Source organism: Camelus ferus, chromosome 10 (genome assembly GCF_009834535.1).
Source record: "Camelus ferus isolate YT-003-E chromosome 10, BCGSAC_Cfer_1.0, whole genome shotgun sequence".
Taxonomy (NCBI): Eukaryota; Metazoa; Chordata; class Mammalia; order Artiodactyla; family Camelidae; genus Camelus; species Camelus ferus.
Genome location: NC_045705.1, coordinates 42,972,037 through 42,988,800, shown reverse-complemented (window position 1 = coordinate 42,988,800; position 16,764 = coordinate 42,972,037). Strand labels below are relative to the sequence as shown.

The window sequence follows — 16,764 nt, the reverse complement described above, 5'->3', positions numbered from 1 at the left end:
TGCATGATTGTCAGGCCCCCTAGAGGGCAGCAGAGCCCCGCAGGAGGGGGCGGAAATGCCAGAAAAGGGGTTCGTGGGCAGTTTCACTCAAGGAGACCCCAGGAGGCAATCAGTACAGGGTTTTAGGGAGAATGGAATCAAAAACCAAACTTAGTGAACTAAAGGAAGTTGGTAATGCAAGTGGTAAGAAAGACCTGAGTTGTAATAAGTGAGCTGGAAAGAGCAGAGTTGGGCAGACCTCAGTCACAGGAAATCAAGCTTCTCTACTCAGTGATGCTTGTTACCCAAACGGCAATAATAAATAGGTAGGGTTTGCTGAGGACCTGTCATTCGTCGTGTTGTCTGCTATGAGCTAGATGATATTTTAGGCACTGGAGATATAAAGATGAATACAGCACCTTCCTTCCTCTAGATAACTCCTCTCCTCTCAGAAGAGCCAGAGATGTAAGCAAGTCACATCAGGAGAGAGCTGTGGGTGGTTTAAGTCTTTGTAAGGGGAACAGAGAAGGAAATAACTATATGAGAGGGGAAGGGAAAGGCCTCAGGGAAAGGCTAACACAGTGAGATGGGTCCTGGTTGTAGTGGGGTTTTTTTTTCTCTCCGCTCTGATTCCCATAGATCTCCCCTCGAAAAAAATCCATCTATTTTTTTTTCTCATTCATTTACTATTTTATGCAGCACATTTCTTCACTGAGCCCTAGCAGGCTCCAGTCACTGCTGTGGGCACGGAGATAGAGATGCAGTCCCTGATCTGGCATTAATCATCAGGGCTGTGAGCTGGCCTCGTTGGTTTTCCCCCGACTCCCCTCCCTCCCAGCACTCTGCCTCTCTCTAGGGATGAAGGAGAAAGCTACACCTCTCAGTTCTGACAGGTCCTGTGTGAGGAGGAAAGGTAACAGGAAAGGAACAGTGTATCTTTTCACTTAACTAACCCTTATCATTTACGCATCCAACAAGCAGTGACTGTGTGCAATGGCACACACGAGCCTCTGTCCCAGGCCAGGTGATGTTCAAGCTCCGCCATGACATTTTCCCCGTGAGTTCCAGGAGCCTTCCGTCCCAGCCACCCACGCAATAGGTGTTGCTGTCTTCACCATGGATGTAGTGTTCCCTTCTGGTTTATGGCAGCCGTGTCTGTCGTTCCCATTAGAGCCTAAGCTCCTTGAGCTCAGAGGCTGCAAAATGTATTTTCTTAACGTCAACTACACAACCAAGCGCTATTCTAGATCTGGAAGATACACACTATGTGTCTGAGCATATTATTTATCATCAGAAGGACCTAGATCGAATTCCAACATCCACACGCAGTCAGCTATGTGAACTACAGGTCTCTTTTAAATAAAGGCACCACCACCCCTCCCCAGGGCTGTCAGGACGTTTGAGACGAAAGCCCCATGTGCTTGGCACGTACGTTTGCTCTTTGTCCTTCTCCCGTTCTTTGGCTTCTCCTTGATTTTTTTTGGATTGAGTTTTCTTTTCTCTTTAGTTATTCCTTTCACAATTTTGGTTATTTTCTTTAATCTAGTGTTCTAGAATACAAGCTTTATAGTTCAACAGCCCAGATATATGTCAGGCTTTGCCCCTTCTAACCATGTGACTTGGAGCAAGTTACTTAACCACTCTGTGACTCAGTTTCTTTATCTCTATCAGTTTCTATTATCATCCCCGTAAACTGGGGATGATAGCGGTACCTACCTCATAGTGTCTTTGTGAAAATGAATGCTAAAAATCCACGCAAAACATCAGTGTTGTGAGTTAAGGAGCACTGCCCTCACGATTCACAGATGAAATTTAAGAAGAGTTCTGTAAGTTACCCCGAGTCATACAGAGAGTCAGAGGTAAGCGCTGGGAATCGAACCCATGTTGATTTACTCCAAAGCCAGTGTGTTCAATTACAAGGTATTGCCTATCTCAAGCAAACTACAGCCCGATGCATTTAGAAAAATTTGGAGAACTCCTGTATATCTACCTATTTGTGTATTTGTATATGAGTACATAGAAAGATGTGTGCAACTTTGTGTGTGTCTGTGTACATACGTGTACACATGCAGTATACATGATGCTATATGACTGCATACCTTAGTTTATTACACTCTATAAACTCCCAGTTTTCTAGATCACCATGCAACTCCCAGGTCAGTGTCTAGTACATAATAAGTACTTAAGAAACACAAGTAAATTTACTAAAGAAAAGACCTTATGGCATCGTTTTTATATAATTTTTTTGGTTATCTCTCATTATGAAAATAAAACAATCTCACTTTCCATTTATTGTGATGGACACTGAACAATGCAGAATCTGCTTAGAAATGGCAAAATTAGTAAATACATCTGTTGTAATTACATGTGATTATAACAAACCACAAGACACCGTCCTAAACCAGGAGAAATATAATTCCCTTTATTAAAATGATACTATTAAAACAGTGGGTAGAGGAATAGAAGGAAAGTGAAAGGCAGTCCCTAGTCTTTCCTAGTCACAGACTAGTGAATAATACCTTCCATCTGGGACAATGGAGTGGAGACTGTCCTGCTAAAGCTCCTGCAAGAGCACAACCCGGCAGACCCAGGACTTGCCGAGGCTGCTGCCCTCTCTTTGGGTGTCATTCCTACTCTTAGGCAGCTGTAACTGCCCCGGGAAGCACTGCCCTCCCCAGCCCTCACCCCTCACATACATCCAGGGACCGGGAACTCCCCAGCCTCTCTCTTCCACCACTACCTCGTCCGTCTTGGTCTTGTCAAAATCGTGTGGTTTTCAAACCAGAGAGAAATGGGAACTGAGATTGTTTTTCATATTTGGAAACACTCGATTTGTTCCTCAGAAGTCAAGAGATAGTGGAATAGAAAACAAGAAGTTTTGTGTGTGGATATGAGAGGAGAACAACAAAGGCAAGGACTGGTGGAAAAAGGGGGTGATGAACAGAACAGTTTTGTTGACGTCAGAAGAACTAGTGAGTGGCTGTCTGTGGACAACAGAAGGGGAGGGCCAGGTTAGATGGAGTCCGGATGAATATTAGTGCCTCACCTTTGATAACCGTCCTTGCTTTCACCATTTTCATGGCTGCATTCGTGCAAAAAAGCATTCTGTTGAGTCACTGCTCCATGCCCGGCCCCACGCAAGGTGTTTGTGAAAAGAACAGACGTGTGCTTGCTCACATGAAGTTTACAGGCGAGTGAGAAAGACAGAGCATCAACTAGCAAGCAAACTAATATCTAGTTACAATTTGAAATGAGTCTATGAAGGAAGAGAATGGGGCTCGAATAGAGATTAACGGGGGTGACAGGCTGAGATAAAATAAAGAGAACACCATCTGTCTCCATCTCATTTTCAAATCCAGCCAAAACCACAGCAGCCTGAGCTGGGGCACGTGGGAGCAGACAGAGCACATGAGCTAGGTCTGGAGGGTGCCAAAAATCGAAGTGCCATTAATCCACAAGATTCAGTGGAGTTGATATGGGTCATGTTCTAAATGCGGACTCATGGTTTCATAAATACTAGGGGACACGTGAAGGGAACAGGACAAAATAGTTTTGTATCAGAACTCTCTGGGAAAAACTTGCCTGGATATAGACGTTATCAGAATGACAGGAGAGTAACATTAATATCCACCTACTAAGATCAAGATTTGGCATAAGTTATCTCACCTGATCCCCAACATTTCCATTTTGTAGATAAGGAAATTGTAATTCAGAAAGCATCAGCACGTGTACATGGCACAGCTACTTTATTTATGGTAGCCCAATGAGAAGGGAGGCAAACTCTGGGAAGCGGGGTTTCGTGAGATTTCAAGTTCACGCCATTGCGGGGTGGGGGGCTCTACTGAGAAAAAGATGGCAGGATGTGAATACAAAAACAGGAACAGGGCCTTGCAAGGGGCTGCTGTGCGTGAGGGGCCCTGGTTCTCCATTAGCTTCAGAGCAAATCTGCTTCTAGAGAAAGAAGCACTGAGCTGTGGGCTCCAACAGACCCAGATGGAGACAAGTTTCTAAGTGCAGACTGTAACCACGCTCAGTACCACGGCGATCAGGCCCCCTGTCTATGCCGGTAGTAAGGGTCAAAACAGAGCAGAGGCAGGGGCTCAAGCCAGGAGATGAAGAAAAAGATGACAGGGATTGAAAAACAGCATGGTTACTGGTGTGCCTTAAGCCGTTTAAAGACAGACCTGAGCCCTGCAAATGGCTCAGTTAGTGTTTGCAACCAGCCTTTGAGTGAGAAACAAGTTACTTAATCTTTGTGTCCTGGTTCTTCCTTACTTGTGAAATACGGGTAAAAATAGTACCTAATTCAAAGGCAATCATTGCCATTGCAGTGATTAAATCAGTGAGTCTGGGTACTTAGAATGCGTTTGGTCTATTCCACGTGCTCAGTGAACATTGGCTCCCACTGTCATTATTACCAGCTTGGTATGACTGCAAAGCTTTTCCAGTCTTCATGCACCAAAGTAAATAAATAAATAATAAGTGAGAAAAATTTCCTGTTGGAAAACTACTCATCCGTCTTTAGGAAGAATAAATTATTTTGTCTGAAAATTCCGCAATCCTAAAACAGAAAGCAGCCATTTTAAACTAATGCCACTGCCACGTGCCTTTTGGCTGATCCTGTTCTGGTGTGGAGACCCTCCCTCTGGCCAACATTCGCTCCTCCCTGACAAGTGTTCTCTTTTCCGAATATTGTGTAAGCTTGTAAAGCACCTTAGAATTGGCTTTAAAATCTGTGTCTTCCTGGGTTTCTGTTGACTGTGAAACAAACAGCAACGTTGAAGGGAAAGTACACAGTGAAAAGGCAATGACTGAAGATGATTCATATCCGAGAACAAGTTCTCATCATAAATGGGGTTAAAAATGCATCCTTTGGGAATTCTCTGGAAGCTAAATGAAAGGCTATACTCAATACAAAATTTAACACATTTCCATAACATCGCTGTGCTGTAATGTATTAAACTGTTCTCCAGTGGTCTGTTTGCTCTTGTTCTGTATTGTTTTCGCCATCTTCTCTATCACTGAAGGGAAAAATCTTCGTTACAGAAGCCTTTGAGCTTCTGCTGAATCATTTCTTTAGCATAAATTCCTCCGAATAGACTTACTGGGTCAACATTGCCAATTCTTTACAATTTTAACTGCTTATTTGCACTGCTTCCCCAACCTGTCCACTTTTACTTTCCTCTTGTTTTACAGAGGACAGAGCCCCATGTTCCCTGCCGCTTCTCAAATACTTTCACAACTTACATTCATTTCTGACATTATTTTCTGGGCCTATTAATCGTGCTCAACTTTTGTTTTTAACCTGAAATCTTTGAATGAATCAACTTGACATGTCAAGTCTGGGCAAACGCCATTTTCCTGTATATGGAGACCACAAGCCCTGCAGGGACACATGGTAAACCGCTCTGACACGCTTCCCTGTGTCTGGGCACAGAGAGGGCAGCAGGGTGAGATGGGCATGGGAACTACTTCGCAGTATGACTTTTGTTCTAAGGAACTAGATTTGGCCTTACTCCTCGCCTCTGAACTGAAGATTCATTCTTAAGAACTTTCCTTCTGTTTACATCTAGAATCCACTTTTGATCCATTTGACTTGAAAGGATGACTTGGGCTTTTCTGCAGCTCCCTCAGGTAACACCTTAGCATTGCTAAAACAGTCCTGTCTGTCTTCTTCACACAGGATCCCACACATCGACACTGGTCTTCTCAGCAATGCCTCTTTCAAAGCCTTGGATCTTTGTGTGTTCCCGTGTCTGCAAACTCCAGTCAGAGGAATGGCCAGGGGCCTAGAGGGTGATTTATTGCAATTGGACACTGTGTAGTCAAATTTGACCTTTGAAAAAAATAAGTGTATATTGTGCTCAAAGCCTAACTCCACTAAGTACACACTGTTACTTTCGGGTATGACCTTTTCGGTCTCTCAAATGGGTTATCAGATTATTTAGATAAGGGTTTTTTCCCAGCATGAAATGAAGAGAAAAGGGCGGTGTTAATAAGGAGCATGATGTCTGGCAGTAAGACATCTGGTTTCTGGCCCCGTTTCTACCACCTGTGAGGCCTTGGCCAGACTGAGAAGCTTTCTGAGCCGTGGGTTCCATATCTGAAAGGTGAGGATAAGAATTACATTACTTAGTTTGTTGAGAGAATTAAATGGTATAGGAAAAGCTTTTGCAGTATTTTAAATCTCATTCAGATGTACATCATAGCTTCTCTCCTCACTTTATCACTGTCAGGATCCAAAATTAGGATGGTCCTAAAGGTAATGGGGCAATAAATCTGAAAAATAAAATGCAGCGTGTGCATTCTGCCTGAGACATTTTAAAATTAGAAACTGTGTTTCTGGGTGATCACTGACGATCTCACCTGTGGGTAGGTGTTTAATCTGAACGTTGCCTGTCATCCAGAAGCTGAGGTCTAGCCTGGTGTTTGAGGAAACCATGTGGGCACAGGGTTGAACGTGTCCAGAGCTGTTATAGAGGTTGTACCGGTACAAAGGGGCAGTGAAAACAATGACTGGAGCGAAGTCAAGATTGATAACTAAAGGCAGAAGCATCCTGTCCAAAGCCAGGGAGGCAAAGGGAAAGGGGGGACTAAGAAATAAAAACTGGCTCCTAAATTTGCTATAATCAAGCTTAGATATGATGGTGCCTGGAAGAGAATTCCAAAGTCATCACTGAGTAGAACCAGGACCGCTCTGACATGGATCTGTAACTGATGAGGTAAGGGACCGTACACAGGGACAGTAAGCTTTGTTTTCTTCTCCTCCTCCTCCTCCTTCTCCTTCATCTTCTTCTTTTTTTTGGACACTTTCTCAGTCTAATGACATGAAAGGTAATTGAGGGGAATCTTTGGCAAATATATGCACTAATGCCAACTCTGCAAAGGTATGTGACCAAAAATCACTAGTTAATCAGTTTAAGAATGCAACACTAAACACATAGTAACTGGTTGTTTTGGGTCCCTGGCCCCAGTTCCAGTAGTGTTTGGGGGTGGGGAGGTGGTGCTTCCCCACCCCAACAAGCAATTCCTTGGTCGCCAGCTGGGTGTCCTCCAATTCAATCCTGACACTACCTACCTGGAGCTAGCGTCTGATCCCACAGGTTATGGGCTCGTACTACAAGTCTGCCTTCCCCCAACAGCTGTCACCGACCATCTATAGAATGGAGGTTCCCATGCCCCTCTCCTTGGACCTCAGAGCCAGTCACAAGTCCAAGTTGTTACCTGTATTTCTGAATGACTGGCTATAAATCAGAGGTCCTCCCAATCCCTACCTTGGCTTGGATAAATTTGCTAATGGTTCAAGGAACCCAGAGAAAAACTGTACTTACTAGATTTACTGTAAAAAGATACAGCTCAGAACAGTCAAATGGAAGAGATGCGTAGGGCAAGCTACGTGGGAAGAGACACGGGGCTTCCATGCCCTCTCCAGGCCCTCTACTCTCTGAACATCTCTACCAGGGCACCAACCTGGAAGCTTTCCAAACCCTTCCTCTGGGTTTTTGTGGAGGCTTCACTACACAGGCAGGCTTGAGTAAGTCATTGACCACTGGTGACTGAAATCAATCTCCAGCCCCTCTCCCTGGAGGTCAAAAAGGCAGGACTGAAACCTCTAACCCTCTCATCTCATGGTTGGGTCCACTGGCAACCGGGCCCCATCCTTAGGAGAGCTCCAGCAGTCCCCTGGTTAACATCACAGAAGATATCCTGATCATTCTCAATACTTAGGAAATTGCAAGAGTTTTTAGAGCTGTGAGCCAAGAACAGCAGAGGAAGACCAGATGTCCATGAGAAGTATATTTGGGTCCCCTGAAATCTTACACATTTTCTTATAAATCCCAATATTGCACTGGTTGTGATTAGCATAGCTTACAGCAAGTGAACAGTGGTGTTTTTATCATGATTGTTAAGGGCCAAGTGCTTAGGTATGCTTTAAATGTGGATTAAAGAAAACAATTCTTTGTTTTACCTATCTCCCTCTTGTTTTTTTCTATGCAAATCTAATCTGTGAAGACTCCCATACTCTTTTTATACACAAGAACATGTGTTAAAAAGAACAATATTTAAGAGAATACAAATGACTGGGTAAGACTAAAGTATTTGTTAGTAACTTGCTTCTTAAGGGTTTTCATAAATACACACACACACACACACACACACACACCTTGTAAATATCTAAACATAAGTAAATGCTATAAATTGTTATAACCTTAGAACTTCTTGGACTCAACCTTGGTAGAAAAAGTAATGAAGGCAACGTAAGATGTAGGAGGATGTGAGTATCAGAGAGTCTAAATCTTAATTCAAAGTGGCTTATGTGATAAGGAAACTAATCTCACATAAAAAGAAGTTCTGAGTTAAAAGAGGCTAATTCAGTGGCTCAGAGACCTTGTCTAGGATCTACATTCCTCTACTCTTCCATCATTTTGTGGAATGTTGGCTTAGCTTCTCCATGCCTGCAGCACGGCTGTAGCACTGTCAGGTGTCACATCTAAACAACTGTCTGTCGCAAAAAAGGACCATGTTCTCCCGTGTTTTCTTGATAAGACTGAAAAAATTGTTAGAAAACTCCAGAAGACCCTCTCTTGTGATCATTGGCTGAAACTGATAAGCAAACGGGGTTTCGGTTCTCATCTTGGTCTAATTAGCAACTACATCCTGAATGTAAGAATGGGATGGCTCATTTTTACAAAGGGAACTATGTGAAGAAGAGACAAATACATTTTTAAAAACAAGCATCTTTTATACAACCTCCTGTGTTTAACTGCCTGCCAGTCATTTCCCCTCTGTCTTTTGCTTACTCCATGAGCTTCTTGCCCAAGGTGGCTATTTCACTGTTCTACCCATGCGTTCTCAAACCTCAGGTTCCACCCATTCCACCCTCATTGATTATCCCTCCAACTTTGAGAGATTTAATGCCATTTATCATGAGCTCGCTGGTCTGTCCTCCTCCCCACCTGAACATTTTCCCATAACGTGGTTCTCCTTTCGTTCGTTCATTCACGCGTGCATGCATACGTGTATTCGGTCAACAAATATAATCACTGGTAAGAAGCTTGACAATGTCACGGGCACTGGAAAGACAGCAGTGAAGAAAAGAGTCTAAAGTCCATGCCTTCACAGAGCTCACATTCTGCTGAAGATCCTCCTAGCAAGAACAGACAGTAAATAAAACAACTAAGTTAAATATAAACGATGTTGGGTGAGATCAAAGCAGGGAGCGACAGGAAGAGCAGGAACAGTGGGGTCACTGTCGCATTTTTAAATAGAGTGGTCATGGCAGGCTATACTGAGAAAGTGACATTTGAGAGAAGATTTAAAAGAGGTAATCCCTCAGGATGGTTTGGGGAAAAGCACTGAAAGCAGAGGAAAAGGCCAAAGCAAAGGCCCTTTGGTGGGAGGGTGCCTGCTGTCTCCAAGCAGAACGAAGTGGGAAAGCGGGGGAAATGTTAAGTTATGGGATCAGAGGAATAATGGGGGAGGCAGAAGATTGTATAGGACTTTGTAAACCAATATAAGAAATTTTATTTTACTCAGAGAGGTGGGTAACTAATTGAGAGTTTTGAGCAGAGAAGTGATATAAAAGGATTTTTGTTTTGACAAGAGTGTTCTGGTTCCTGTATAGAGATTGGGTTGGGTTGGGTTGGGTTGGGGGTTGCGGGGGAGGCTGTTCGTAAGGACAGAAGCAGGACCAGTTGGGACGCTATTATAATTTTCAAAGTAAAAGATGATGGTGACTTGGACCAGGGTAGTAAATAGAGGAGGAGCTAAGAAACAGTCCTATTCTGGGTATTTTTTGAAGATGGAGCCGGCGGGATATGCTGACTGGTTAATCATGAAGTGTAAGTGAAAGAAGGGTGTTCTTTCCTCCTTTTTCTCTATAATTATTTTATCTCAAAACTCTAGATTAGTTATTCCCTTTCCCCAAACATCTTTAATTTTTTCTCTCTTTCTAGGTCTCAACCTAAGTCTACACAGTTGCCTCAGTTTCCACTTATTAAAAAGAAAACCAAGCAAAACAAACGACAAAGCCCTTTGGAGACTTGATAACCCCTCCAGCTACTTCGCCATGTTTCTCATTTATTCATCCACACATTCATTCACAAGTTTTTTTTTTTTTCATTCATCATTTTTTAAAATTCTCTACTTTTCCAGGTTTGTGCTTAATCTTAGCCTCAAAACTCTGCCTTCTTCACAGCAACCTTATTGGGTTTTCTGTGACTTTCTAAGTGATTTCTTCCATAACTACTTCAATAATTTTTACTTTATTGGCCAAAAAGGCTCTTTCCTTCCATATCATTTTTCTCTGCTCATACCATACTTTTATTCTGAATAATAGAAAGTACTTGAGGAAAAAGAGGATTGAAATTTACTTTGTAAATGAGATGCATTTATAACAGCTTAAATGAGAGATTTCCTTGAGGGATACTCTCCTACCCACTAACTCCCCAACCCTTCTGTCCTCCCCCATTAGTAGCCACTCCATACTGAATTTGCACAGAAAGCACACATGGGATCTCCAGCATTTTCCACCTCCCTTTCATTGATTTCCAAGAGAGACCATGTTGGTTTTTTTCTCTAAATATTTTAAAGGATGATAAAGTAAAATATGTGTACAATGCCCTCTACACATGGGGGAAATAGCTCTCTGTGGTTTTCACTAAACTGAACGACACCTAATGTGGGAATAGAAAATGGCCAAGGGTTGTAAGAGTTCAAAAGAATTAGCTCAATGCTCCTGCAAGGAGCGGAGTGTGGGGCACCATGTAAGTCAGTGTGGGAGAGAAGATGGTAAAGCAAAACTGTTTCTCACGGTAAGTTTTGGAAAGAACAACACCCTGAGATGGACAAGGCCTTCGTGAAAGTGTGGAGTTGAGGAAATGTGCCTCTGGCACCCTTAGCTTTCTCCTTTTCTGTCCCTTTCCCTCTCTAGAGCTGAGACCTCTGGGATCTCAGTGCTGGTTTTCCCCTCTCATCTCAGCCATATTCTTAGAGAGTCTGCAGTGTCTATCAGAAAACATCCCTCCAAATATGGGATCTCTACTCTCAGCAGGATCTGCTCCATGAGCCTCCTCCCCCGTGGAAGATGGAACATCTTTGCGCTTGATGTCAGGGGCGGGTGAGAGAATTCAGCAGTGGAACCTCCCTAGCATCTCAGAAGTAGCACCCTGGAGGGGAATTCCACTTACACATGCTGGTCCTTGTTTCACCCACTGGACTGTTCCCTTCCAGCCATCTGAAGGCCCTGTCTGTAATCCCTGTTTGATGACAAAGACCCTCCTTCATCTTCAACTTCTTCACTAAACACCCCATTTACTGTGTTTTACTGCAAAACCTGGTTCCCTCCCCTGCAGCCCTTTCATAGGTTACTCGTCTACCACATCACGTACTCCTCGGGGCTCAGAGCTGGGAATCAGCAACTCTGTGCGGCTTCCAGGCATCCTCCACATCTTACATCTTACGTAGGAAAGTAAAAGCTAAAAACCACCTTCTTCGAGGCTCTTGACATCTAACTACCCCTCCATCTTTCGACTGTGTTTATAATTACTCTTTACTGCCAACTTCTGGGTAAAGAATTTCTGTCTGCACCAAGCTCTGCTGTTGTTCTGGGTTACTTTAGTGCCGAATAAAGGGCAAACCATCCCCATAGGCTCAGTTTTCAGTTGTAATAATTAAATTCTAGTGCAACTAGAATGATCATTTTAGCCATCCTACCTCTGGTAGACTCATTACCTGAACCTCCTTCACGTAAGGAGTCCTTATTTCTATCCATCCAGCGTCAGGCATCATCCCCACAATACCTGCTGTTTCACCTAATGTACACATTTTTCTTTGAATGTATTCATCTTATTCTAGTCTTTCACCTCATTCTGGACTCATTTGGGACCGCATAGCCTATATAGAAATTTCAGTAATCCAATATCTAGTAAATATTGGTAGAGACAGGGGAAAGGGAGTGAAGAAATGGAATTTTGCCATTCAAATCATTATGGAGAAACTGTATTTACCTTCCAGTCCTAAGTGATTACCCGCATATTTTTTCAGTTCAGCCAATGAACATGGGTTCTTGTAGGATTGAATAAAGAGGAACTAGAGCTTCCTGGACAAAGGAGGTACCAAAGGAAAACAGCAAAAATCCTCGCAGAAGGCAGCTAAAGCTAATTTCAGACCAAATCATTCTTAAACCTATTAAAATTATTGTGACAGTTTTTCATGTCAAGTTTATCGCCCAGAAACCAAAGCATCAGAGCTATACTGAGCACAGATCTAGAAATCTGGAGACTGTAAAAAAAATAGAGAGAGAGAGCAGATTGAAGAACTTTGAATTCAGTATCCGGCATATAGTAGGCACTAAGAAAATGTTTTGAGGGAATGCTCACATTAACGGTGTAATAGAAGTTTCGAACAGGAAGAATGAGCAAATCTGTAAGCCCCTGCCCCCCGCCACTCCATAGCTGACCTGCTCGCTGTGGGCACTTTCAACATTTTTGTGGTATTTGTAACCATCTGTACGCTTATGGCTCCCAAGAATGTAACAGTCCCCTAACTTTCAGATTCTTAAATCCAAGTGTCTATTGAATTTGTTCAGTTATGTGTTCTACCAGCATCTCAAACCCAGTCTTCCAAAATGAAGCTCTTTATTTCTTCCTCCAAATATACTCCTTCTCTTATATTTTCGTAACTTAGTTATGTGCACCACCCAAGGCAGTAACTGAGTGGCATTCTACACTTCTCTCTCTTAAATTCATCAGTAAATCCTACTCATTTTACCTCCTTTATATTTTTGAAACTGTTCTCTACTTTTCATCCATATCAATACCCCAAGGAATTTTCTCATCATCTCTCACAAGAACCATTGCAATAGAATGAGTCTATCCCTAGTTCTGTTCCCTTAAATCCATAGTCTTTTATCTAAATGTCAACTCTAACCACATTCTAACCACATTTTTTTTTCTTGGCTTGAAGATCTCACAGTGGACTCTCACAGCCTATAGTATAAATTCATCCATGAGCTACCTTTTAGATCCCTCTCCATCCACACAGTGCGTTTTTACCTTGTCTCATTTTACACTTGATTACAGTAAAAAATACCAAGCACTGCTTCCCCATACACACCATGCTACTAAGCCTCTCCATGTGTTTGCTCTTGATATTTCTTCTGCCTGCCTACCTGTCTTTTCACACTGCCTTTGTGATCGACCTTCAAGATTTATCTGAGGACCGTCCCTCATCAAGGTTTTTCCTGCTATTCTAATATTGGTTGGGAGTCCTTCTTGTATTTGTTTCTATAATAAAACTTCTCACATCATTTAAAAATTATCCATTTACATTTCATCCTCCCACTCTAGACAGTGAACTTATCAGTGCCACAGAGTTACCCACGTGCTCCTTATCACAGTGCCTTGCACGTGGAGCACTCAGTAAGTGGTTTGAAAGCTGTAAGTTAAACATATGTAGTGCATCTATTGGAACCCAAGTGAGGGAACACAGATGAATGCCTATACTAGATCCTCCACTAGCCATCCTTATTAACCCTGTTACTTATTTGCAAAATGAGGCCAAGGTGAGAAAGGTGAATAATAAGCCTTCACAGTTTTGTTTCTAAAATTACTGATATTGTTACTTACAGGGAAGTTGAATGGAAATAAGATGAGCTGTGCAATCAGAGAGGCATATTTTCTTATCCTGGGTTCCCCACTCGTAAACGGTGTGAGCTTCGTCTTACCGGCATTGATCCTCAATGCCTGCCTTTTTGGCATGAGGATAATAGCACCTATTTTGTAAGGCAGTTTTAGGAATTGAGGATAATATACTGAGAAGAACCTGGCATATTCAATATTGTGTTGTTATTATTATTTCTATTATGACTTTGAAAGTAGTTACAAAGCATTTTATTTGAAAATTGAGTTAATATTTGTAAAGCACTTCAAACAGCGCCTCACAAGTATGTGTGTATATCTGTGCATACATGTGCACATATCTATGTTTAGTAAGTGCCTAAAAGATACATGAATTTACTATATAAGAGAAATAATTTTGATTGATATTTTATTAGCTATAAACTCTGAAAAGCTTCAACTATTATATTTTTCAATTTTGTTTTTTATTGAAGTGTAGTTGATTTACAATGTTAGTTTCAGGTATATAGCAAAGTGATTCAGTCATACTTTTTTTTTTTTCAGATTTGTTTCCATTATATGTTATTATAAGAAATTGAATATAGTTCCTTGTGCTATACAGTAGGACCTTGTTGTTTATCTAATTTATATATCATAATGTGTATCTGTTAATTCCAACTTCCTATTTTATCCCTCCCCTGCCCTTTCCCCTTTGGTAACCATAGTTTGTTTTCTATGTCTGAGTCTATTTTTGGTTTGTAAATAAGATTTATATTATTTTTTTGGATTCCACATATAAGTGATATCATATGATATTTGTCTTTCTCTGTCTAACTTATTTCACTCAATATTATAACCTCTAGTTTCATCCATGTTGCTGCAAATGTCATTATTTTATTCTTTTTTATGGCTGCGTAATATTCCATTATATATATATTCCACATCTTCTTTATCCAGTCATCTGTCAATGGACATTTAGGTTGTTTCCATGTCTTGACTATTGTGAGCTTCAACTATTTTTAACTGACAGTTCTATATTTCTGAAATAAACCCAAATAGAAAGAATTGTGCATCTGCAGCAGGGACTATAATAGCATTATTAGTTACTTTAAACAGCACATGATAGGTGAGTGGAATAATGAATGAGTGAATGAATGAAAATGTAGTCTATTTAAGTGCCTGGTAAACATAGTTGAGATGTAATTATAGTTATAGACAGGCAGGAAGGGTTCCATCTGAAGCAAAGCTTCCCAATCTGCAAATGATATTTATTTTTATCTTGCTATGCATACAAGAACTACTTGAAAGTTCCAAAAAGTCTAATGTATCTCTTGCTTTATTGGAATAAGTTGGGATTTGTATTTTTTGTTTTGTAGAATCCTTTACCAAAGGAGGTTGGGTTATGATAGAATAGAATCTATCTGTTTAGGATCTGTTTCATAAGTAAGGGTACCTGGAAGAGAGAGAGAGAGAGAGTATGAGAGTGTGAGAGACAGACAGATAGTTATGAACATGAAGAGTATAGATGTCCTAAAATATCTATGAAAAGACTTAAATTAACTGGAGATTAACCTAACAGAAGATATTCAAAAATACTTTAAGGATCCCTTTTTAAGGAACTAGATTACCATGAATAATTCTATTATTCTGTTAATAGATAGTAATGTTCTTTTAATTTAAGCTATAGAGCAGCATTCTGGTTGTGCAACCCAGTTCACAAGTAAGCACAAAATATTTTCTATTGAAATGTGGAACGTCCCTCAATGGTGGGTACTTCACAAGAGAGCCTCTTCTAAAGGGTTTTCTTTGGTGAAACAAAGGCTGCTCAGTCTGGTTTGGTCAGATGCTGTACCTTCTCTAAGAAAGTTTCTTTTCCTCTCTTCTCTCCGGCCTAGACCTAAAGCTACTTTGTACACATTATCTTCTCCCCGTCCTTCTCCCACCAGACTGTGAGCACTAGGGGGCAGGACCTGTGGATTATTTATCTCTATATCCCCAGGACAAAAGCCCTTTGCCTAGAATTTTGTCCACTGAAGAAGGTAATCCACTCCATCCATTTTGCTTGATGTAATAAGCCATTTCACTTTCACTCAAATACTAAATACTTTCAACATCTTAGAAGAGAGAAAATTTAGGAGGAAGGTCTTTATCCCAGGACAAAGGATGATTTTAATTTTATTGCATTCTGTCTTATCTAATATTAATTTTGAGACAGCAGGAAAAGAAACGTTTTTTTAAAAAGTGACTCTATCAAGGGTAAACAAATCTTCTGATAGTAAGTCTAGTAAGGCACTTGCTCGCTGCCTGCTGAATCCCAGGGAAGTGGATGAAGCAGCTTCAGAGCAGGCTCCAGGTTTCGAAGGGGAAAAGGTAAGAAAGGTCCTAACCCTTAAGACTCTTGGACCCCTGCAAGCTCGACTGACTACTGTTCTGTACTGACTAGGCTTATGATTTTGGTCAAGTCAGTTCAGTAAGTCTCTGTATCTGCGTTTGGCAAATGGGGAGAACAGTGCCTCTTTACCCCACAGGCTTAAACTGATGAATAAAGATAAAAAGAGAGATTCTTTCTGTGAAAGTGTGTTGCCTCTGAAAATTGCCATACAAATATAAGGGCCCATCCTGATGCACCACATAGCAGACAAACGCTGGGAATCTCACTGCTTACCTTAGATGGAACATCTGTCTAATACTTTCCAGGTGTGGCGAATTGCCAATTCCTGTGAAAACTGCCGGAGCCGCCCTCCACAGGGCAGGTAGCCCAATGCTGACCGTCAGACATCAGCTTGATGGTTACAGAAACCTCTCACAGCCATGGACCTCACTTTTCTCTTTGGGCATCACCAGTCTCTAAAGTAATATGCTCATAGTCCCTCTCAGTGAAGGTTCATTAGTGATAAGAATGACTTTTTAAACTGGAAGGCAACACATTATAATGGCTAAAAGTGTAGGTTCAAACTCACATCCCCATGTTCAAAATCCTTGGTCAGTCTTCTTAATCCTTGTAATCTTGGGTTTCTGCTTCTTTAAAATGGATATAATCGTAACAGAAGCTCTGCCTCGAGTTGCTGCCAGGACTCCATTTAGGCAAAGTCCCAGCACCATGTCTGGCACATGGTAAACATGAAATAAATTCTAACTTATCAATATTCATCTGTTTCTTAGATGC

At 41.5% G+C, this 16,764-nt stretch overlaps 1 protein-coding gene across 1 annotated transcript in view; it reads left to right on the top strand.

Annotated features, from left to right (window-relative positions):
- Nucleotides 1-16,764, top strand: part of GRM5 (glutamate metabotropic receptor 5) — a gene marked incomplete at its 5' end in the record, with an annotated part of 88,940 nt that overhangs the window by 55,036 nt on the left and 17,140 nt on the right.